This window comes from Protopterus annectens, chromosome 2.part1 (assembly GCF_019279795.1).
Source record: "Protopterus annectens isolate FY-2018-M chromosome 2.part1, PAN1.0, whole genome shotgun sequence".
In the NCBI taxonomy this organism is placed as follows: domain Eukaryota; kingdom Metazoa; phylum Chordata; order Ceratodontiformes; family Protopteridae; genus Protopterus; species Protopterus annectens.
In genome coordinates, this window is record NC_056729.1 from 300,050,144 (window position 1) to 300,076,962 (window position 26,819).

Below are 26,819 nucleotides of genomic sequence, written 5' to 3' on the forward strand. Positions count from 1 at the left end.
AACTGTCATAGCTTGTTGTCTTAGGCTATTGTATAAACTGAAACATTTACTCTGTGTAATTATCTCTTGGCTAGTGGGGCTGGTTCTTTTGTGTTCTTGTAAAAAAAAGTTGTTGTTCTGGTCTTTGGTGCAGGCTGGAGAAGTTGTTTGACCAACTGAGCTACAAAATATAAGTATTTTTTGATTATTTTAACAGATTACTGTTTTTATAATTTAATATATATAAAGCACTTTGTCTATTAAGAGTCTTCAGAAATCTTTTCTGTTTAAAAACTGTCATAGCTTGTTGTCTTAGGCTATTTTATAAACTGAAACATTTACTCTGTGTAATTATCTCTTGGCTAGTGGGGCTGGTTCTTTTGTGTTCTTGTAAAAAGTTGTTGTTCTGGTCTTTGGTGCAGGCTGGAGAAGTTGTTTGACCGCAACTGAGCTACAAAATATAAGTATTTTTTGATTATTTTAACAGATTACTGTTTTTTATAATTTAATATATATAAAGCACTTTGTCTATTCAGAATCTTCAGAAATCTTTTTCTGTTTAAAAACTGTCATAGCTTGTTGTCTTAGGCTATTGTATAAACTGAAACATTTACTCTGTGTAATTATCTCTTGGCTAGTGGGGGCTGGTTCTTTTGTGTTCTTGTAAAAAAAAAGTTCTTGTTCTGGTCTTTGGTGCAGGCTGGAGAAGTTGTTTGACCGCAACTGAGCTACAAAATATAAGTATTTTTTGATTATTTTAACAGATTACTGTTTTATAATTTAATATATATAAAGCACTTTGTCTATTCAGAATCTTCAGAAATCTTTTTCTGTTTAAAAACTATCATAGCTTGTTGTCTTAGGCTATTGTATAAACTGAAACATTTACTCTGTGTAATTATCTCTTGGCTAGTGGGGCTGGTTCTTTTGTGTTCTTGTAAAAAAAGTTGTTGTTCTGGTCTGTGGTGCAGGCTGGAGACGTTGCTTGACCGGAGCTGAGCTACTAAATATAAGTATTTTTTGATTATTTTAACAGTTTACTGTTTTTATAATTTAATATATATAAAGCACTTTGTCTATTAAGAGTCTTCAGAAATCTTTTTCTGTTTAAAACTGTCATAGCTTGTTGTCTTAGGCTATTTTGTCCCACCCTCCCTCCCTGTTGGTGTCTTGCTCTTATACTTGGTGGCTTTGCAGTTGCCGCCCTACTGTGACACACCTCCCAGTCTAGTGTCATTAGCTCATTCTTCTTAATACAGAGAGAACATTTGATAAGGCCTTCTGTTCCTCCTTTTTACCTTTTCAAAAGGAAAACAAAACTTTTTTTTCTTCTTCGCCTGAACCTTCTTGTGTTCTGACTGTCCTTCTCAAACATATTGGAAATATACAGTATATTTCAGAGCATTTGTTATAACTGTATTTGCTATAACCGATTTAAGTATTTTTTTCTGGCTTTTTGAATATTTACTGATTAGCGACTGCATCTTAGCCTGTTTATACAGCTCTGCATTCTATTTAAACTGTTTTTGTGTTGATTAACTGTTTTGCACTCTTAAAAAGTTATTTGTTGCTTAATTTTACCTGTAGGCTAACACACTCAAGTGTGCTAGCCACTTAAAAGCATTTATAGCATTTACTGTCTGTTTTTTTTCCTTGTCTCTGTAAAAAAAAAAAAAAAAAAAAAAAAATCTCTTGTTTTCCCACCTTACTGAACTAGAGTAGTCCAGTTTCAGAGTTGCTGATCCCTGGGCTTTGTTTTAGTTCCTGTTACTGATCCATTGCCTTATTAGGAAGGAGGGAAGTTTCTTTGCTTACCAGTGGGAGTGGGAAGCACTGAGCAGCCTTTTGTCCGAATTGGTGAAGTTTCAGCCAGAAACTAGTAGTCTATTGGTCGTTTGGGCCAATTCCTAGCTCCTTTCAGCCCCCTGCTATAAAACACGCTAAACACGTGTTTTCCAGCTTGTACCAACTCTGCACAGATCCTCGTGGTGGCCTGCAGAGTGATCCAAGCAGCAGAGAGCTAAAAGAGTGACTTTCTACCAGATATAAGTATTTTTGTGGCTTTCCCACTGTTATTAAGCTAGCGACTGCATTTCGCCTGTTTTACTGCTACTTTAAGTGATTTCTGCATTTTATACTGTTTATTGCACTTTAAGTTACTAATTGTTGCAAATTGTTTCTGTAGGCTACACACTAAAGTGCTAGCCGATTTACAGCATTTATAGCATTTACTGTCTGTTTTTTCCTTATCTCTGTAATAAAACAAAAAATCTCTTGTTTTCCCACTTTACTGAACTAGAGTAGTCCAGTTTCAGAGTTGCTGATCCCTGGGCTTTGTTTTTAGTTCCTGTTACTGATCCATTGCCTTATTAGGAAGGAGGGAAGTTTCTTTGCTTACCAGTGGGAGTGGGAAGCACTGAGCGCCTTTTGTCCGATTTGGTGAAGTTTCAGCCAGAAACTAGTAGTCCATTGGTCGTTTTGGGCCAATTCCTAGCTCCCTTCAGCCCCCTGCTATAAAACACGCTAAACTGTACTGCTGATCTAACCAGCATATCCTATAACTGAAAAGTTCATCTCTACTTGACTCCCAAGTAGACTATTCTCTATCTGTAAAGCCTAGCACTTACTCCTACAGTACTTGCACCTTGATAAAGCACTCTTATTATAGATAGTACCCCACCAGCCCAAAACCCACTTCCCCGGAGTCCTTTGAAAGTTCTTTATCTACTACTTCTAGTATGTCGAGGGATCAGTTGCTAGTGTCCTCTCCAGCTCAACTGGTGAACCTGGGAATATTGAGGCAATGTTACAATTGCCTCATGTACACAGACAATCCTCTCCTTCTCCCACAAAACACAAATACATGCGAGAGATGCAACTATACGGCCAAACTGGAGGCTGAGCTCTCTCAACATAGGACTGGCAAGACCAGACAGGAGGAGAAGGCAACCACACACAATACATACCCAGTCACACATGGTACCATCACAACTTCAAATCATACACATACTCACACAAAGACATACTCGGAGGCTCTGGTCAAAAATTTACCAAAACAGCAGAGGCCACCAAAGCAGACACCCAAACAAATACCACCTCACGACCCAACACATGCAACACATAGACCACACAGTCAGAGTGTCAAACAGTCACAGCCCTTAAGGCCAAACAAAATGCCAGACACACTTGTCATTGGTGATTCCATAGTCAGACACACTGGCGTCCGCCACCAGACTGAGTAAGGAGAAGGTCACAGTAAGCTGCCTGTCGGGCGCTAGAATCCGCCACATAACGCAAGCACTCAGGTCTCTCAACAGCAGGTACAAGTACGACTCAGTCATTGTCCACGCTGGTGTCAACGACCTGAGACTTGGACTACATGAAAAGGGACGTCGAGGAGCTCTCTGATTATGTAGCCCAGGCAGGTATGACCCTGACCTTGAGCAGTATCCTACCTTCACCTAGAATGATGCCACAATACAGTGATAAGATGATCAGCTTTAATAATTGGCTTAAATTCTGGTGTCATTCAAAGGGGATCCAATGTCTGTCTGCCTGGGATGACATGCTGGACAAGCCACGCTGCTTCGCAAGGGGCGGCTTGCACCTGTCACCCCTGGGCTTCCGGATATTGGCAAAGGCTCTTGCCACCCCCATAGTGCCTTTTTTAGGCAAGGCTCAAATTCTAAACCTACCACCCTAGAACACCAAAAGGAAAAAACTAAGGGTAATGCTGCTCAATGCCAGAAGTCTCAATCTCAAGATGCACGCTTTCGAGGCCCTTCTCAATATGGAGAACATCGATGTCTGTGCTGTGACAGAAACCTGGTTCAAGGCTCCTGAGAGCACCCCAGCACTAACAGGTTTCACCTCATATCATACGTTCCGGCCCCAAAATCCGGACAACACCAAGAAAGGAGGGGGGGTGTCCATATTCATAAAGGACACCCACACCTCAAGGTTGGTGGCAACGCACGATGCATCTGAGACCATCCAGGTGCAATTAACCATAGGCAAGACTGCTCTGCAATTTGTAGCATGTTACAGGCCACCCTCTCAAACTCAGGAACCTCACATGGCCTTCCTGAAAACATTGGAGGGATAAATGTATCTCCAAACACCATCATACTAGGTGACTTCAACTACCCTAATATAGACTGGGAACACTACTCAAGCCCGAACACTCTAACCCAAAGATTCCTGGAGTTCATAAACTCAAATGCCATGGAACAACTAGTCACCATCCCCACAAGAGGTGAAAACATATTTGATCTCATCATCACGAACATGGGATCAAAATGTTCAACACCGGAAGTATACCCCTCACTGGTGAGATCAGATCATAAACTAATCTCGCTGGAGGTCCTCATCCCGCTCCCACCTGAAACAAAAAAGACCACAGTGAAAAACTTCTCAAAAGCCGATTTCACACTTCTAAAACTAGTGTGGTCTCCTTTAAGGCCCCTGAGCCAGTGGTAAACATTACTCAAACCGCTGAATCACTTACAAATGCCTTCTACCAGCACCTACAGGACTGCATGGATCAGGCAATCCCAAACAAAACTAAGACTCTCTGTACCAAAGGCAAGCGTCCAGTCTGGTGGACCCCAGCCATAAACAAGCTCTACAACAAAAGGAGGAAGCTACTACAAGATAGAGCAAAATCCTTGAAAGGTAAGACACCTTTGATCATTATAAGTAAAAACTAAGAGCTCTCATAAAATCATCCAAGGCAAATTTTGAGAGAAAAATCGCCAAGGACTCTAAAGACAATCATAAGGCCTTCTTTAGCTATGTTAGAAACCTAGGAGGAAACTCCCAGATATGCTCAGAATTAGTTCAAAATGATGTGAAAATTACTGAACCTACACACATTGCTAACATACTGGCTGACAGGTTCAGTGCAAACTTCTCCCCCAAAAGGAGAGATATCTATTCCAGAGGATTGTAGCCCCCAAACATCTCCAACGCCCAGGTGAGAACTGCCCTCACTAAGGCAAAAACACAGCATCCATGGGACCGGATGGTGTCCCCAGCTGTGTGCTTCATGAACTCAACGAGGAATTAAACCCACAGTTAGGACAGCTGTTTAATCTTAGCCTCACCTCAGGATACGTACTCCAAGGAGTGGCGCCGCGACTGTGGTCCCACTTCATAAGGCGGTGCCTCCACAGACCCTGGAAATTACCGCCCCATTAGCTTGACAAGCCTTATCTGCAAAGCCATGGAGAGGATCATAATGGAACTCATAAATAAAGACATAGGGAACTTGCAGACTTTGGATCCAACCCAGTTTGGCTTTGTCAAAGGCAGATCCTGCCTCTTAACTTGGTTGACTTTTTCGAGACAGTCACCAAGGCCATTGATGAGGAAAGGCAGTCCATACAGCCTACCTCGACCTGGCAAAGGCCTTGACACAATACCCCACTCAGGTATCATCGAAAACTCATCAGCTTGAATGTAAACCCATACATCACAAGATGGGTTGCAAACTGGCTAAGCGACAGAACCCACAGGGTCAGAGTTGCTGGAGCCATGTCAGACTCAAAGCCTGTCACAAGTGGTGTCCCACAGGGCTCAGTCCTGGGTCCACTCTTGTTCGGCATCTACTTTTCTGAAGTACAAGCAAACACAGGAGGGTTATGGCTGACAAAGTTTGCAGATGACTGCAAACTGGGCCATAGTCGAAAACAGATCTGACACAGATATCCTCCAGAAGGGCCTCACAGAAACGGATAACTGGTGCCAGAGCCATGGCCTGAAGTTAAACGCCAAAAAATGCATAGTCATACCCTTCGGGAAAAACAAGGTTACCCCTAGCTACCATATAGGTGACAATCCACTGAGCACAGAAAAAGTCATCAGGGATCTGGGGACCCAAGTTGACAGTAGTCTTTCGTTTGACACTCATGTTGCTAAAGTAGTTAGGAAAACCTTCTATATCGCCCACCTGATCATGAAGGGATTCACATCTAGATCAAGGGAGGTCATCGTCCCCTGTACTCATCACTCATTAGACCTATGATTGAGTACAATGCCCCGTTCGGAATGTATCTGACCAGACACCTGATGCAGCTTGAAAGGCCCCAAAAGTTCCTCACCTAAAGGATAAAGGGTCTCAAAAATATGTCTTATGCTGCCCGACTGAAAGAACTCCAGCTTTATTCAGTCTCATACCGCTTGCTCAGAGGTGACCTGTGCCTGACATATAAGGCCATGTCAAACCCAGATTTGATGAATATGCTTCACCTCAAAATCTAGATCCCTCAGAACCACAAGGGCGGGAGACTTAAACCTTGACACGGTTATAAATAGAACGTGCTGGAGGGACAGATTCATCACCCAGAGACTCCCTATGCTATGGAACAAAATCCCGGTACATGTGAGGCAGAGCACCTCGCTGGCCTTGTTCAAGAGGAATCTTGACCAATGGATGGGAGATCGCAGATATACCCCAGGGATTACTTCAGTGTCACTGCTTGACAGAGGCACAGAAAAATGATAGGCATAGTTTTTATTCAAACTAAAGGGGTGGCGAAAGCCACATAACTATGGGCTAGGCTTATAAATGCTCTTGGGCAGATAGCCTAGTATGAACCTATGAACCTATAACCTACATTATCAGGCTCAAAGCCAATCCACCCATTCAACCCATTACTAGAACAATTAGAACCAAGAAAAACTTCAAGTTGGATCTATTCCAGAATGAAATGAAAGCATGTAATTGGTTCCCCTTAAAATACCTTTCTCTCGATTAAGCTGCTGATTACTTTAATGCTAAGTTTCTAGCCATACTAAACCACCATGCTCCCACCCCGCTCTATTAGGATAAGAACTAAATCTGCTCCTTGGCAAAGAAACTAAGCAAAAAATCCATCTCAGAAACAAAATCTGGAATAAATCACGCTTAACTAAAAACCCTATTGATCACCAACACTACAAGCAACTGGGAAATGTGACTAAAAAAGCAATATTGTCCGATAAACAAAACTATTACCTACAATCTCAGCAAACCCATCATAATAATCCACAAAAGTTCTGGGCAAGTATTAAGCAATTACTACAGCCTGGTCAATCTATCACACCCAACCCACAAGGCACTGACAAGGAGAATCCCAAGCAAATGGCTAATGTCTTTAATACCTTTTTCACTGAAGCAATTCAAACTCTTGCCAGTCAGCTCTCTAGTCATAACAAAACTATATCCAATTCTAACTCAAACCCCCCCACCTCCATTTCTCTTCCAACCTGTTTCAACAGCTTATATTCTCTCCCTTATTCAAAAACTCAAACCATGCACTCCCTCTGCTGACTTACTACCCGCAGAATACTTACAGTTAGCAGTCAAATCCATAGCTTACTCTATCTCCATACTAATCGATAGAACCATCACTGAAGGATATGTCCCTAAACTTTGGAAAGTTTCCCATATTATTCCCCTTCATAAGGGTGGAAATTCCACTGAACTCTCCAACTATCGTCCCACAGCCCTATTCTCTCCCTTATCTAAGATTATGGAAAAGTGTATCCACAAGCAACTGCTTGACCACCTTCTCCATAATAACTTGCTTACCAATACCCAACATGGTTTCAGACCTTCCCATAGCACTACCACTGCCCTCCTTTCCTTTACGGACACCATCAACAAAAACCGTAACCTTAACATGCTTTCCTCTGCACTTTTCTTAGACCTGTCCAAGGCTTTCCGACATGTTTAATCACCAAATACTCATACATATTCTTAAATCTCTGTCACTTGACACACTAGCTACAAAATGGTTCCAGTCCTACTTAAATAACAGACATCAAGCTGAGTCCTACTTAAATAACAGACATCAAGCTGTACTCTGGAACTCCACTCTCTCTACCCATCTATCTGTTAACATTGGTGTCCCTCAAGGGTCCATACTGGGCCCCCTCCTGTTTACTTTATTCATCAATGATCTTCACCAAGTAGTTCCCCAAGCTACATGCATACAATACGCAGACGACTCCACACTTATATGCTCAGCCACATCTGTGTCTGAACTTCACTCCCTGACACAACACGCATTTAACTCTGTAGAACAATGGTTTACACAACGCTGTCTCTTACTTAACCCAAAAAAAACTAAACTCCTCCGTTTCACATCTACTAGTAAATCCCCCCAAATAGACTTCACTGTATCATCTAAAAATGGTACGCCTATATCCCAAGATCTTACTACCAAACTACTAGGTATCACCATAGACAACAACCTTAACTTCAACACCCATATCAGCAACACTTTGAAAACTATTAAAAAAATAGGCTCTCTTTACAGAATCAAACCTCTCCTCACTCCTGCAACTAGAATAACTATTGCCCACTCCCACCTAATCTCTACCCTTCTCTATGCCTCACCCATATTCACTAATCTCTCAAAAAATAACCTTAAGAAAATAGAACTCTCCTACAATAATATAGCCAGGTTTGCCACAGGTAACCCTTTCAGAACCCACCACTGTATTAATCTAAAGCAACTAGGGTGGCTTGAATTACAGCAGCAGCTGAAATTTAATCAACTAGCCATCGCCCATAAGATACTTTATCAACCTGCCAAACCACCCATACTATCTACTCTTATTCACCCTTACCATAACCTGAAGTCTCTTAGATCCTCACAAAATCTTCTTGTAAATATCGACAAAGCAAACAATAAGGCCGGAGACTCTCTCTTCTCTAATACTGCTGGAAAAACCTGGAACCTGCTTCTCTCCAAACTTTCTACACTTCCCTCTATAACTCTTTTTAAAAAGAACCTAAAGTTCTTCCTCAGAACACATTGGATGTGCCCATGTACGAACCCTGACTGACCAACTAGCTCTTGATACTTGATTCAACCCTACCTTCTCAACCCTGCTTTTACTTCATCTTAACATCTACTGATCCACTTCTCCATCATAGTATTACTTACTACTGTATCATAAAAAAAAAAAATTATTGGACATGTTTTACTACTAGATGTATTACGTAACTGCTACTTCTCTTAACTTTCTTTTTATCTACACTTACTGTACATTATGCTATTATTCTTTCTGAATGCTTATTTGTAACTGTATCTGCACTAAGTCAAGTCTAATACTCTGCATTTTTAAACATTATTAATATGCGACCAGTTAAAGTATGTTTATCTGCTTTACTGAGAATGTATTTGCATTATAAACATGTATTACTTTTGATGAGAAATTATTTTGAACTGTTTGGAGCTTATCTCCCCGGGCCTCTACTGAAAATGGACATATATCCACCTAGACTAGCCCGGTCAACAAATGTAAAATAAAATAAAATAAATAAATCCACTTCTTGGATGTCAAAGCCAGTGTCAAAGGCCTTTAGCTAACCAAGTTCACAGATAATTGTAAACTGGGATCACTCACTGAATCTCCCCAGGATGTCAGCATCCTTCAGGATGGTCTAATACAGACAAACGCTTGGTACCAAAGCCATGGCTTAAAACTCAATACAAAGAAATGTATTATTGTACCTACTGGGAAGTAAACTACCAAGGTAACTACATCATCATCAATAAAACAGTCTTAAAAAGTTGATTTACTAGCCATGGACATGGGAGCTCATATACATAGCAACCTAGCCCTTGACCAACATGTGTCCAAGGTAGTAAGAAAATCCTTCTATACTGCTCAACTTATAAGGAACAGCATAGCACCTAGGTCCAGAGAGGTCATCATACCACTGTACTCAGTCCTCATCAGAGCCATGTTAGAGTATAATGCCCCCTTTGTTATGTACCTGACCAGACACATGCAGCAACTGGGATGTCCACAAAGGTTCCTTACAAAAAGAATACAGAGAGTAAGCACAACGTCTAATGCTGATCGCCTCAAAGCCCTGTCTCTTTACTCAGTAGCATACAGAGTTCTGAGAGTTGATCTTTACCCAGCATAGAAGGCAACCCTAGACTCTGTTTTCGTGTACTGTTGTTCATCTGCAAAACAGACAGCATCAGAACTACTTGACTAAAAGACTTAAATTTTGCTTGTGACATAAATAAAATAGGACATTTTGGAGAAACAGATATGTTTCTCAGAGAATTCTCATTCTCTTGAACAGGCTTCCCCATCCATGTGAAGCAGAGTTCCTCCCTATCCCCATTTAAGCTCAACTTGGACCAATGGATTGGTAATTGGAAATTCACCTCTAGTCTGGTTCCTATGTCTCTGACAGGCAGAGGCAGTAAATGAATCACCACTTATATTAATCAAATTTGTGGGCCACATTTAGGTTGCACGGCTAGACTTATAAGGGTCCTAGTGATTGTTAGCCTAGTATACACCTATGAACCCTGGATATCAGCGGAAATTATGCAAATACATACAAGAACATTCACTTACAAGAATGTATCCATTTTTGAGGCCTGCTTGCAAGGAGTCCTAGAGCAGAATTTTCCCAGCTGGTTCTTTGGGAATTTAGGTGAACAGACCTACCTGAGGTGTTCTTCACAGCTGGTTCAAATCCTGGAAGACGCTCTGTTTTAATTTCCATTCTTGAGCATCTGTCCTGGTTTTGTTCAGCTTGACTGCCTCACCTGTATTGCTCTGACAGAAGGTAAGAAGCCTGTAGAGTGAAATTACACTAAATTGCTGTATTCCAAGCTACCGTTGATCATATGGACCCCCGTTTCCATTTGTTCATGCACCACATCATTGTGGTATTGTCTGTGTCAACCTGTACAAGTCCTGGAGACCACAGATGATTCAGAGTTTGGTGCATTTATTACTGCCAAGATTTCTTTGACATTTAAGTGTTTTGGTCTGCATTTCTTGTTCAAAAGACCCTGCACTTTTACTCCCAAAGGCACAGCTCCCCAAGTAAAGTCTAAGGCATCAGTAGCTGGAAGGGAGAATGGGAGGCCTGGTTTCAGACAAAAAGTGGCTTCCTACAAAACAGTTCCTTTTTTACAAATCACCAAATTAACTAGAATTTAAAATGTCAGGGGATATTAATGTTGGAATCATACAGATTTTAGGTGCCATTTCTCATGTGGAGTCTGGCTAGAAGAATCATGAGTACCATAGATATCATGAATTCTAAAATCCTAAGAAATTTCCTTGCTGAAATCCTCGACTGAGTGGGAAATCTCAGGAACAGATCTTGATACAGACCTATTTTTTCCTGTGAGAGCAAAGCTTTGAACAGATGTATCCAGGAGACACCCCAGAAATACTATTATGTATGAAGGAATATGGCAAGATATTTGAATGTTCTCCTGGAAACCCAGTCTAAAAAGGAGTGCTGTTACTAAACTGAGAGATTCCTGACAATTTGAAAAATACTCTGCAAAGATAAGCAAGTGGTCTAAATAAGGAAAAGCATGGATGTGCTGTAGCCTGCAATAGGCTCTCACTTGAGCTAGACAATTTGTATACACCCTTATAGCAGTAGATAACCCAAAGAGTAATACAGAGTACTGAAAGTGTAATCCAGACACACAGATTCTTAAGAAATGTTTGGAATTTGATGATAAGATCCTTTACATTTAGAGTTACCAAAATATTGAATGGAGAGAATAAAGGGTAGCAGGTAACGGACATTATTTTGAACTAAGGAACTTTTACAAATTGGTTGAGAAAGGAAAGATCTAGGACTGGTCTCTCTGAAGCATCTTTTGTTGGTACTAGAAACATCCAAAAATAATAAAAAAACTTCCCCTGCAAAAGAGAGAGGGACAACTTATAGTACCCCCTGAGACAGCAGATGTGGAATGACAGAGAATAAAGATATTTGATCTGGTAGATAAGGATTAATTATCTGAAAAGGAGATATGGGCTACCACTGCCATCTGTGCCACAACAGATAACTCCTGGAACTTATTTGTCCAAGATTATCTTTTGCCAAAGACAGAAATATAGAACTAGCTTTTGCAGGAGAATTAAAAGGGCTGTCAAAATGTGTGTGTCTGTGTGTGTGTGTGTGTGTGTGTGTGTGGGGGGGTTACATTTGGTAGACAGTCTCTCCAACTTGTTGGATTGTCCTTGTTTCTGGGTGCTCCCCTTCTATTGACAACCTTCAATACACTGATTTTTTGAATGTCTGCTTGCCTGAAGATTGCTGGGCCAGCTTATTTTACTTTTGATAAAAGAATCCTGAAGGTGCAGCAGTAGCGTTGTTGCCTCACAGCAAGAGGTTCTCCCGTTCGATTCTCGGCTGGAGCGCCTTCTGTGTGGTGTCTGCATGTCCTCCCCACGGTCAAGTGGAGTTCGAAAGACATGCATAGAATGGGTGTGCCTTCGCTGAAGGTTGAGCGTTGAGCTGGCACCTCGGCACCCGTAAAAAATCTACTGCCAATCATTAGCGGACAGGAGTTCCGCTGTGGCGACCCCTAACCAGGAAAAGCTGAAAGAAGAACATAAAAGAATCCTGAATTAGGTTTAAACCTTTAACAACCTTGCAGAAGAAAGGCTGAAAAATCCAGGTCACCCCTTAAATCAGTTTTCATCCTCTTAAAATTTTTTTTTTCAATTTCAGTTTTTACATTGCATGAAAAGTCTGAGAATGTAACCATGCAAACCTGCTATGGAAGAGGCATCACATGAGTCATAACAACAATTAAAAGAATGTCTAGTTACTTGAGAAACAGAAGCAAGAAAACTATTTATAGAAGATTTACCCTCAAATGAAGGAAACGTAGCAGTTATGTTCCTCATATTCGCAAAAGACACACCCCGGGATTCACAAAACCTCCGTGTAAGACTTAATATGTCTTACACTGAGGCTGCAGTTGAATGGTATGACGTCAGCGTGCCATGAATATTCATGAGGGCAAGCTGACTCATCCTTAACTCTTACACGGACTGAGTAGGAAAGCAGGGGGCGTGTCCGACTGCTGAGTAGTCTAAAAGTCCACGCCCCTGCAAGGTTTTAAAAAGCATAATGTCAACAGACAAGAACGAGTTCACGCAAATGTACTTGCACCCAACACCACACTCCCTGACACTGTAAACCCCCATCACAGTTATAAAACGTAAAATATTAATTTTATTTTTTTAAATCCACGATATAGCTGACCGTATTTGTGCTTGTTTGTGCGGGTGTGCCCATTGCTTAACCACAGTTAGCAATTGTGACACTGAAGAGCATATAAGAACTACTTATGCAAATTAAGCCAAACAGCAATAGCGTAATGGTAGAGCGTATGTACAAAGAGGAGGCATTCACGGTTTGAGTCCCACCAATCCCCTTCTTATTTTTGTTTTAAATCAGTATTTGAAATAATACCAGACATATATGATTAAAATCTTATTAAAAGCAGTGAAATGGCCAAGGTATCAGTGAACAAAATATATATTTTTAAAGGATCCAGATATATAATAGCCTGCTGTTAAGCAGCCCTTTACACAGCTAAACAGAGGTGCCTATAGTTTAATAGTGCTTTACCCAGCTAAACAGAGGTGCCCATAGTTTAATAGCGCTTTACCCAGCTAAACAGAGGTGCCCATAGTTTAATAGCGCTTTACCCAGCTAAACAGAGGTGCCCATAGTTTAAAAGCGCTTTACCCAGCTAAACAGAGTTGCCCATAGTTTAAAAGCGCTTTACCCAGCGCAATAGAGTTGCCCAAAGTTTAAAAGTGCTTTACCCAGCAAAATGTGTTTGTGCAGACTTGCGCGCTGCGCCAACCAGGGCACTGTAGGGCACCGGGGAGCAACGTAGAGCTAAGTTGCTTAAATGCAGCCACACCCCCTAGCCTGTCTAGACAGTAATAAAATAAAAGAATGACAAGGTTCAAACCCAGGACCCTGTGCATCATAATCAAAGTACAGAACCACTAAGCCGTGACAGCTTAGGAGAAACAGCCACTATTAACATACATATACTTAGAAATGGTAGATTAACCATTACTAAGCAGGTCTGCAGTCAACTTAGAATTCTCAAAAACGGCCAATCACAAAAAAGTGCGGGAAATGCGGCATATTTAAGCCCCACAGGTGGGAATACTCGCCATAACTGATTGTAGCTCACATTTGCAGTCAGAATGGCAGGTGCAGGGGAGGATTCACGCTTCCGAGCGCAGCGTTGGGGCATCGAGGAGTTGAAATACATGGTTTGGCTCCTTGTCCACCGTCATGAGTCCAGACTCCTGCAGGGCCAGTTCCAAGGGACGGAATACAAGGCTGAGGCTTGGAACCGGTTAGCTCATGACCTCACCAGTGCCACAGGCGCTCCTCGTACCGGTGAGCAGGTCCGTCACCACTATGCAGACCTGAAGAGGCGGGAAGTTGGACCGCTTGAACCAATCGATCCAGGAGGCCCATGGGATGCAGGATGCCCCATGACTGAGTATGTAGCCATGGAATGCAGTATGTAAGAATTGATAATTGAGTTGGTATAACGGATAGGTATGTCACAATATCCCTTCATTTACTTTACAGCTGCAGGTGACCGTGCTGTGAATCAGCAAGCCTATGCTGATAGGCTGCAAAGGCTGCGCCACCAGGCAGGTTAGTGATTCTTTTGCATGTTTTGTTATATAAAATAGGGGAGAGAGCATGAAATAAAGTGTTGTAGTACAATAATACAGACATAAAATGGCCTGAATAAGTCCTCTGCATGTACTGTTATATGACAATTCATAGAGCTAGAAAAAGAGCGTAGTAACCCATTAAGAAAGGTAACATATGTCTGGAATAAAATCTCTGCAGGTACTGTCATATAACATAAGTGACTGAGCCTGAAAAAGTGTGTTCTAACCCATTAATAAAGGTCTAATCTGTCTTGAATATGTCTTCCATATGCACTGTTACAACAGATAAAGGTGTGAGTCTGTGGGAAAGTGTGCAATGTTAGCAAAATAAGTGCCCAGGTCCGCTTATGAGTATTCACACTATTCCACAAAAACCGGTAACTTGAAAAGGTATTACGTTAGCAGCAGGATCTCCTCCAGATAGCAGTAAATTGTTGAACAAAATAGCAGCAAACCTCGAATTAAATGAACGCTCTTTATTACATTTGACAAACTGCGTTTTCGTCACCAAAGACTTCTTCAGACAACACAAATACCCCATGAACACATTTAAATACTCCATGGAAGTGATTAAAAACTGCTGGATTGGTTAAATTTCATTTCAAACACACCTATTAATTCAGTGCTTCGTATAATTCATGAATATTCATGAGTTTATCATAAAGTGCTACATGCATTGTTAAAAACTCCTATATTAAAAACCAAAGTTGTTTTAAAAACTGTTACTAAATAAATACTTACAACAAATTCATATAATCACATAAAATTAGTTGTAAAAATATATTATTTATAACCACTTTTGTTATAGAAAATATATATATATATATATATATATATATACCCATAGTGAAGGCAATAAATCCTCAGTGTTAGTGTTAGTATGCCCTCAAGTGTCCACAGTTAGAATTACATTATAGTTTATTTGCCCTTAGTTTTAAAAGGGGAGTTATAGTTAAAAACTCATTTATACCTGGGCTATTGTTGGAATCCAGAAAAACCTGCCACCATAATTCTCTATTTTCTAGTATTTCTTCCCATAATCCTCCCCTACTATCAGGTTTAACCTGGTCCAACACAAAAAATACAAATTTGGCTCCAGTGCATTCAATACTGTGTTTGTATAGTGCATTGGTAGCTTTAGCCCTGGAGATGTCGTGATGTTCATAAATTCTACGTTTCAGGCATCTCTCGGTCTTTCCTACATAAAAAGATTGGCAAATTAGACAAGTGGCTATATACACTACTCCCCTGCTTTCACAATTATAATGGTCCTTGCTTGTAATTCTTTTTTTCCTACTATCAATGTAAATTTCGACCTATCTGCAATATGTGGGCACTGATATCTACGCACTTGTATGTCCCCTTCTCCTATGTATACCCTCTTTTCTTTTTCTTATTTCTTTTCGGTATATTTCCTATGTTAGGTGGATTTTGAATACTATCTTGGGTCTCATTTTGGTTATCTCATCAATATCCGTTATAGAACTAAATTTATTCCATTCCTTTCTAAAAATGTCACATAATTTCTTATTGGAATTGTTATATTCCAACACTAAACTTCTCTTGTAGTTCACATGATTACTCTCTTGATTATTACCTTCTACAGGTGGCTCTGTATCCATTTTAATGTCATTGCCCCTGCCCAATATGGGCTTGAATCTGTCCAGCCTTCCATCCTCTACTTCTTTTCTTAATTTCCTTATAAATTCTTCTGGATAACCACGTTCCCTGAACATTTTGTGTAACAATGTACATTCTTCCTGAAAATCTATGTCATTGGAAGTCATAGGAACCCTCGCAAATTGTCCTTTAATTATGTTCTTTTTGCTATGGTATGGATGGGCACTGTTGAAATGTAAATAGGAATTTACGTAGGTTTCCTTCCTGTACACCTTACTCTCGAATTTACCTATATTTTTGTATAATTCAATATCCAAATACTTCAAACATTCTGTACTAATAGTATAGGTAAATCTCAAATATGTGGTAGTACAGTTAATATAATCCATAAATTCCAAAAATTGTGCCTCACTCCCAATCCAAAAAAGGACAATGTCGTCCAGAAACCTGTGGTACAATGTCCATAGGTCTTTTGCAATTTATAATGAACTGCTCTTCCCATTTTGACAGTACTATGTTGGCAAGCGGGGGCACGCTGCCCCATAGATACCCAGTCTTCTGTTTATAAAATTCCCCCCCAAACATAATGAAGTTATATTTTAACACTGTGTCCATAAGAGTCACACAAGCTATTTTGTCATTGTGACTCATGTCGACATCTTCAAACACAGCTTCTTCAAAAAGACCCATGCCCTCTGTATGTGGTATACTTCCGAATAAATCTATGACATCTATAGTGATGAATCTGATGTCCTCTCTAAACAAATCCTGGTTGATTTCACTTAGGAAGTCCATGGTCTTTTAAAATTAACTTCTTATTAATCCATATATGTTTGGTCTTGACATCTATAAACTTGGCTAAAGGGGCTGTTTTAGATCCCTCAGCCGTGACTATAGGTCTGAGGGATTTAGCATATCATATGTATCTTTGGTATGCCAAATATAGTGGCCACCCTTGGTTTCTTAACTTCCAAATATTTCAAAGTTGTTTCATCAATAACTTTTCTATCATTAAGTCCTGCAGGATGGAATCGATCCTATAATGTGCTATATTAATTTCATTATGTGAAGCCTCCGTATACTTAGTTTCATCCCTTAAGATAGTATTCATTTTGCTATCGTGCAATATTTGTTCCATTATAACAACCTCCCCTTATCTGGTTTCATGACCCTCAGAGGCGTTTTGGCTCAATTCCATTAATGTTTGATTCTCCTCTTTGCTTAAATTATGGTGGACCCAATATCCTTGGTGTTTGTTTCTCACTAAATTAACCATATTATTTTCAAAATTCTGATCTGAGGGTAAAGGGGTGGGTTGTATATAGATTTTCTCTTCAATTTATTGTCAGTCATTCTATCTTTTGAACCCCATTTTAGGCCATTACTTCTAAATTGATCTTCCTAGTAAATAACTTGACATCCAGTAGTGCGTGTAAAATCTCCTTTCTATTGGGTATATATTTTAATCCTTTGCTTAACAATGAAAAGTGGTTTGGATTTAATTTTGAAGTGCTAAAATTATATATAGTAAAATTATCATAAGTGTGTTTGACAATATTATTCACTGTTACATCAGCATCATTGGAATGACCCAACAAGTCCAGGAATCTATTGAAATCTCCCTGCCTTCTTGCCCCCCACCTCTGAAAATTTCCTCCATATTCATTATAGTTTTCCTGTACATGTCCCCTATTGTCTAAGGGAAATCAACTTCATAATCCGTTATAAAACATTCATTTTCATCATAGAACTTATGTTTGTTATTATATGGTGCATTTCTTCTGTAATGTTTCTTAGACCCATCATTATATTGTAATTAAACTGATTATTGGGCTTTGGATAACTTGTATGGGTTTCATATTCCTGATATCCTTTGTAACTTCCCCATTTTCTCTGTATCACTTCTTCACATTTAAAATCAATATTCCTTCTCATGGCAAAATATTTGTCATTTTCTTCCTTAATGTTATGAACTAAATCAGTAGTAATGCATAAGTCTAGGCTAGCAATTTCTGTCCCTAATTCCTTTTGAATATTATTATTCTCTTCAATTATGAGTTTAATAACTTCCAACCCACAATCATTAAAACTTTAAGTAAACTTTCATGGAAATGAGTCCCAATATGCACATTGTTCAATTTATAAACTCTTAAACCTTTAGGGACAATTCCCTTTTCCAGACATTCCTGTAAATATGCATTTTCAATGTGGCTTAAGATTCTATATTTCATAAGCATTTTATCTAATTTAACTAATTTCATGGCATATGTATCATTGTCAACATTATTTTGATTATTGACACTCTGTTTATTGACATGAAACTGAATCCTAAGCCATTCCTCCGTAGTTTTATTTGTATAAATAACTTTAGGGTTTACAGTACCTTGCAAACTAGCATTGTTGTTTGCATTTCTTTTAGGATAAGCCTTTGTCCTTTCCTTGACAATTGTTTAGTTCATCACCATTTGCAGTATCTTGCAACATAACAGGGTATTGAATGGGTTAAATTGAGTCCCATCTAGCCGGCTCGATGTCAATAAGCTGTCTCTTCCGCTTCCCCTGTGTGCGTCGTGCTCCTCAGAATCCTCGGTTGTATCGGTATTTCTTTTGCTGCCAAGAATAAAATGAGTGCAGAGAGGAGTTAACAGATCTATTGATTCTGTTAACTGGCCGATTAGTCTACGTGTTTGGCCCGATTCCTCCTGCCCTGTTGTACTCATACCTCCGGTTCCGGTGTACAGATAAAGCGGTCCTTCCTGACTCGAACCAAAAACCAAAACAAGGTGTAGGCACTCAAAACCAACCAATAATAGCAAAATAAGTGCCCAGGTCCGCTTATGAGTATTCACACTATTCCACAAAAACCGGTAACTTGAAAAGGTATTACGTTAGCAGCAGGATCTCCTCAGATAGCAGTAAATTGTTGAACAAAATAGCAGCAAACCCTGAATTAAATGAGCGGCTCTTTATTACATTTGACAAACTGCGTTTTCGTCACCAAAGACTTCTTCAGACAACACAAATACCCCATGAACACATTTAAATACTCCATGGAAGTGATTAAAAACTGCTGGATTGGTTAAATTTCATTTCAAACACACCTATTAATTCAGTGCATTATAATTCATGAATATTCATGAGTTTATCATAAAGTGCTACATGCATTGTTAAAACTCCTATATTAAAACCAAAGTTGTTTTAAAACTGTTACTAAATAAATACTTACAACAAATTCATATAATCACATAAAATTAGTTGTAAAAATATATTATTATAACCACTTTTGTTATAGAAAATATATATATATATATATATATATATATACCCATAGTGAAGGCAATAAATCCTCAGTGTTAGTGTTAGTATGCCCTCAAGTGTCCACAGTTAGAATTACATTATAGTTTATTTGCCCTTAGTTTTAAAAGGGAGTTATAGTTAAAACTCATTTATACCTGGGCTATTGTTGGAATCCAGAAAAACCTGCCACCATAATTCTCTATTTTCTAGTATTTCTTCCCATAATCCTCCCCTACTATCAGGTTTAACCTGGTCCAACACAAAAAATACAAATTTGGCTCCAGTGCATTCAATACTGTGTTTGTATAGTGCATTGGTAGCTTTAGCCCTGGAGTAAATTCTACGTTTCAGGCATCTCTCGGTCTTTCCTACATAAAAGATTGGCAAATTAGACAAGTGGCTATATACACTACTCCCCTGCTTTCACAATTATAATGGTCCTTGCTTGTAATTCTTTTTCCTACTATCAATGTAAATTTCCGACCTATCTGCAATATGTGGGCACTGATGACATCTACCGCACTTACGTATGTCCCCTTCTCCTATGTATACCCTCTTTTTCTTTTTCTTATTTCTTTCGAGTATATTTCCTATGTTAGGTGGATTTTTGAATACTATCTTGGGTCTCATTTTGGTTATCTCATCAATATCCGTTATAGAACTAAATTTATTCCATTCCTTTCTAAAAATGTCACATAATTTCTTATTGGAATTGTTATATTCCAACACTAAACTTCTCTTGTAGTTCACATGATTACTCTCTTGATTATTACCTTCTACAGGTGGCTCTGTATCCATTTTAATGTCATTGCCCCTGCCCAATATGGCTTGAATCTCAGCCTTCCATCCTCGACTTCTTTTCTTAATTTCCTTATAAATTCTTCTGGATAACCGTTCCCTGAACATTTTGTGTAACAAAGTACATTCTTCCTGAAAATCTATGTCATTGGAAGTCATCACGGGAACCTCAATTGTCCTTTTTTGCTATGGTATGGATGGGCACTGTTGAAATGTAGATAGGAATTTCACGTAGTTTCCTTCCTATACACCTTACTCTCAAATTTACCTATATTTTTGTATAATTCAATATCCAGATACTTCAAACATTCTGTGCTAATAGTATAGGTAAATCTCAAGTATGTGGTAGTACAGTTGATATAATCCATAAATTCCAATTGTGCCTCACTCCCAATCCAAAAAGGACAATGTCATCCAGAAACCTGTGGTACAATGTCCATAGGTCTTTTACTTGCAATTTATAATGAACTGCTCTTCCCATTTTGACAGTACTATGTTGGCACCCATAGATACCCCAGTCTTCTGTTTATAAAATTCCCCCAAACATAATGTAATTATATTTTAACACTGTGTCACACAAGCTATTTTGTCATTGTGACTCATATCAACATCTTCAAACACAGCTTCTTCAAAAAGACCCATGCCCTCTGTATGTGGTATACTTCCGAATAAATCTATGACATCTATAGTGATGAATCTGATGTCCTCTCTAAACAAATCCTGGTTGATTTCACTTAGGAGTGTGCAATGTCAGTAATAAAGGTTTAAAACTCGGAGTGTGTGTGTGTCACTTAGTTTGAATTGTTGTTGTACCCTTGCATTATACAAAAAGTACTGTTTTAAAAAGTGCTGGCAACCCAGAGTTCTGCAGTCCCATCTAAAGTGGGTGTTGGAAGTGCTAGTAGCTGTGAAGCATATATACAGTCCTCAACAGTCAGTTACTGGCTGGCATGCATAAGTAAATCTTGCACAAGAGTAGCATGCTAATATGTTCCCAAGAAATGTGAGTGTGCTTCCATAAATGCAGGGTTCTGTACAAATTCAAGTGAAAATTCATGTGAAAACATCCAATGTAGATAAATAAATATAAAAGCAATCATGAAATATGTAGCAGTAACATCAGCATCTTGGACAGTTATTATGTCAGATATAGGTCAAGTATATATTGAAGTAGCCCAACCCATTACACAACCTAATGCATGGTGGCAAGTGTAATAATACATGTAGGGAATATACAGTTGCAGTCACTAGGAATGTAGTGTAGAGTAAAAGTAATTATAACATGTTAACTGAGATTCTTTTCTACACCCTACTGTTTGTGCATAAACCATGCAATTCCACACCTCAATAGGTATGTGTAATTTTAAATATTTTTTGGGACATATGTCCTATTGTTTTATAAATATTTGCATTCATGTTGATGCATGTGCCCTGTTCACGTTCATGGTGGCCTGTTGCTACCAAACATCCTGCATGCTGTTGGAATATCCACTGTCGTTCAATATATGCATGTGTTATGCTTTCTGTTCAACTGTTGGAACATTGGTGCGTTGGGTTAATGGGAATATTACTGCATGCTGTTACAACTAATCTGGAATGTTGTTTATGTTGTAATTAAACACACCTAATCACAAAATGTTTGGGAAGCCCGGTCCCAACAGACCCACCTGTCCCTCCTCAGTTGGCAAGTGCACCTGGCACCAGCAGCTCCGGTGCCCAGCCCGGGCTCCCCTTCTCCATTGGTCCTGTGCCACCTTCAGGTGGAAGCGCTGCAGGGGATGGGGGCTCACCCCCCCATGTAAGCGTGGGTGGAGAAGGGCCACCTGTCACCCTTCGAAGGGTCCGGGCTGTGGTGCATAGGGAGATCCAGCGTTCAGTCGCTGATCCCCTATGCCAGCTTGAGGCGAGAGTGGCGCGTCTCTCAGGTGAGCCTGCCCGTCCTACTCAGCCCCCAGCACAGCCACCCTCGAGGCTGTGAAGGTGAAGTGGTGACTGCCCATGGGTGGGGATTTCAGTTCCACTGTTACCATCTGTGGGCTCATGGGCTTGCGATTTCCAAACAACCTTCCCTGTCAATTGTGTTCATCCACCCCATGTGTCAAATACCGCCCCTGTATGCGTCTTGTTTGTCTTGTGTGTTTACCTCCCCAACCTACCTCGCCAAATATACCTACATCCCCTACCTCACATTCCACTCTCACCTGAAAAAAATAATAAAAAAAGGGCAATCTGTTCCCACAAAAAAATTACGCCCCATACATAGCTTCCCATTTCGCACACATGTCCGCCGGACATGTAAACTGATAATTATAATTGGCACTACAACATACTCTGTTGCCCTCACCCCTCTCTCAGGGGTGGAAGGTTGCAAATTTCACACCAAATTATGAACATATGCACAGCTGTTGCTGGCAAAGAAATGGGCAGCTATGGGCCTTCCCTACACCCTTCCTGCACATCCCAGCTTGTTTCCCTACTGTCTTTCCCTCTTTGTGCCCCCTTTTTCATCACTTTACTATCTCCCCATTTTCTTTTCTTTCAAAGAAATTAGCGCGGGGTTAGCGGGAGTAAGCACTTTTAAGCAGTAGTATGCAGGGGTGCGCGAGTGTGCGCATGTGTGCGCTTAGCTAAGTATTGCTAAGTGTCACGCAAACCCGCTTAAAAGTGCCTTAGTCACTCTGTATGACAGGGCCCATGAACGGCTCAGCATAAAAATAAAATACCCCTGTCAGTCTCGAACCCCAGACCTTGGACACACCAGCCTGCATGAAGTACCACTAAGCCACAGCAGATATACAAGAACTTTGTGCTGAAAGAAATATGTCATGCATTACAATGAGTGAATGTAAAGGGAAAATAGGAAGGCCATAACACAAAGCTTGTTCTGTGGATCTTTACCAGCAATTGTTGTGGAATTGCATTACATGAGTGTGATAAGAGAAGCAGCCATGCTAGTAGTGAATATTGTTACAGTAGCACCTTACAAACCCCACACAGTATCAGAGCAGGATAAACACTGGCATATTTGAATAGGTCAGAGGCCACACCTCCCAACTGTGACTGGTTTACAGGGATGTCCCAGATTTGCAAACAAATGTTAGCTGTGCCCCTCTGACTCCCTGTGAAATGTACTAACAGTATGCAGAAAGGTGGGGAATCCCACTTAATGATAAATGTCAATAAGTGAGAGTAGACACTGCTTGCACGTCAGAAATGGTGTAGTAATACATATGCTCCGAATACCCCAAAGTCTCAACTGCAAAATATCTGAAATATATCACAGGTGTATCCCACTGATATGTACCTTTCCCTGAGGTTGTTCAAATATATACCTGAGAGTATCTGAGGCCTGGAAGTGTCAGAAACACACAGGCATATCAGCCTGTCTGTTGTTACACACACTGCGAATAGCTGTAGAATGAATTCCACAAGCATGCCCTTATGTAGGAGTACAACACAGAAATATCAAAGGATGTAGCCATGTACTGCTAGCAACCACCTGTGACAATGCCACTGTTCAGGTGCTGAAAAGACTGGTGTGGTGCACAGTCAATGAATACTAGGCTAACCTCTGTCTACCATCTGGATATGTCCACAGGTGGGAGCTACACGGGCAGATTACTAGCCTTTATAGACTTACAGGTACACAGCAACTCTGCATGTTCAGCAAGATAAACATCACACAATAATAAATAATGCACTCTGCAGTTCTGCACTCCTACCCAAAGGTACTATATACCAGTGTAGTCAGGCACAACCAAAGGTGTAGGTAGGCATACACAGTACAGAAATATGTCCAGCTGTCCTGAGCAGACTATGCTAATGTCAACACAAACAAACCACAAACTGTTCAGAAGTGAGTAACGTACTAATGACAGTATAACAGTTCACAAACAGTGCATGTGCCTGATATTCATAACTGGTAGTACAACACACTTAGTTGTCCTCATCCCTCTCTCAGGGGTGGAAGGTTCAAATATCCCACCTAATATATTGCATATGCACAGCTGTTGCTGGTAAAGAAATGGGCAGCTATGGACCTTCTCCACACCCGTGTACATCCCAAGCTGGTTTCCCTACTGTCTTCCCCTCTTTGTGCATCCTTTATCACCACATTCCTATCTCCCTATTTACTTTTCTGTCAAAGAAATGAGAGAGGGGGTTAGTGGGAGTGAGCACTTGTAAACAGTAGTAAGTGTGTTTGCACCAGTGTGCGCATGTGTGTGCTTAGCTTAGCATTGCTAAGATATTATAAGCTATGCCAAGCTTAGCTTAGTATTGCTAACATAAAATAAGCTAAGCTTAGCACCGCTAAGCATCGCGCAAACCCGCTTACAACTGCTTAAAAGTGCCTTAGTCACTGTGTATGACAAGACCCTTGTACTGCTCAGCAGCAAAATAAAATACCCTTGTCAGTCTCAAACCCCACACCTTGGACTCACCAGTCTGCATGATATACCACTAAGCCACAGCAGATATACAATAACTTGGTGCTGAAAGAAATATAACATGCATTACAAGGAGTGAATGTAAAGGGAAAAGAGGAAAGCCATAGGAATACATTGCAATAAAGAAATATAACATGCATTACAAGGAGTGAATGTAAAGGGAAAATAGGAAAGCCATAGGAATACATTGCAATAAAGAAATATAACATGCATTACAAGGAGTGAATGTAAAGGGAAAATAGGAAAGCCATAGGAATAAATTGCAATAAAGAAATATAACATGCATTACAAGGAGTGAATGTAAAGGGAAAATAGGAAAGCCATAGGAATACATTGCAATAAAGAAATATAACATGCATTACAAGGAGTGAATGCAAAGGGAAAATAGGAAAGCCATAGGAATACATTGCAATAAAGAAATATAACATGCATTACAAGGAGTGAATTTAAAGGGAAAATAGGTAAGCCATAGCAATACATTGCAATAAAGAAATATAACATGCATTACAAGGAGTGAATGTAAAGGGAAAATAGGAAAGCCATAGGAATACATTGCAATAAAGAAATATAACATGCATTACAAGGAGTGAATGTAAAGGGAAAATATGAAAGCCATAGGAATACATCGCAATAACTACTGTTGTATGCCAGTTAATTCCCTAATTGCAAAAGAAAGTACATACTCCCATGTATCCAGTGTTAGAATTTGGAGGTGTGAGTAAACTTACACACTGAGAAGAGTGTACTGGGAGAAGCAACAGTCAGGTTTCAGTACAACATGCATTTCACTGGCTACAACCCAGCTTCAGATATGACACATATACCAACCTTCTGACTGACACAACAGTGTCCACAGCAAACAAGCATGGTCCCCACCTTGCAAAACTGAAAGGCCTATGCCTACCTAACCTATCATTATATAGCAGTGTCCTGAAATCACAGTGAGAACTGCAATTACCACACAGCAGGCTACATGCAATTACTAAATGGTGGGCACCAATTGGTGCAGAGACCATCACATGCACATGTGCAGATACCTACAAAAGCAGACTGTATTTGCTGTCTACACATGCAATAATATCATTGCAGCAACTGGAGAGAGAGCGGGAGAGACAGACAGACAGACAAACAAACAGAGGCAGTTGGAGACACCAAAAAAAAAACAAAAAAAAAACATGTCAACAGGTACAACAGACAGAGGTGAGAAATACAAAGGTAAAGTATGTAACAGATATGTATTTGCTGGCATCCGAATGATGTGTCTGAAGGGTACTCTACATACTGTGAACCCTCCATATGTGGTAGCAGTAGTATCTATATGTATATGCAGATGTGCATAGGGTAAGGGACATACTGCAACTGTTAGTGAAGGCTGGATATATATATATATGTAGTTGAAGGTTGCTATGTGCACATATCTATGTAGGTTGTAGTGTGTGCCACTGAAAACAGCAAGCAGAGCAGGTATATGTCATGTGGTGGTTAAATGCTGTGGGACTGAGTTGCAGCCAGTGAGGCCTGCTACAGCTATACGGCTTGAGGACAGCGAAATGCATTCTGCACAACACTGTGCAATATTATTACATAATTGTATGTCTCACAACTGTTTCATAATTGATATTCCCACCATGAAAGGTGGGCAGTATATGTGCCTATATGTACAGCAATGGATGTTTACATGTATGTGTATATATAAATATATATATGTATATATATATATATATATATATATATATATATATATATATATAGATATATATACACATATATACATATATATAGATATATAGATATGTAGCTATATAGATATATACATATATAGATATATATAGACTTATATAGATATATACAGATATATATGGATATATATAGATAGATATATATATATATATATATATATAGATATATATAGATATATAGATATATATATATATATATACATATATATATATATAGATATATATATATACATATATATATATATATATATATATATATATATATATATATATATATATATATATATATATATATATATATATATATATATATAGTAAGAGAGGAGACACAGGGTCAGACGTATTGCAACAGGTGCCTGGTGACCAAGGCATGGACTGAATACCAGTGTTGATACTGCAGTGCCATACCCCATTCCAAAACACTTTACCCACTAAC

The 26,819-nt window shown here is 39.6% G+C and overlaps 1 protein-coding gene across 1 annotated transcript in view; it reads right to left on the reverse strand.

Annotated features, from left to right (window-relative positions):
* TBC1D1 (TBC1 domain family member 1) overlaps positions 1–26,819 on the reverse strand; it is a 2,608,647-nt gene that overhangs the window by 878,798 nt on the left and 1,703,030 nt on the right. The window lies entirely within an intron of this gene.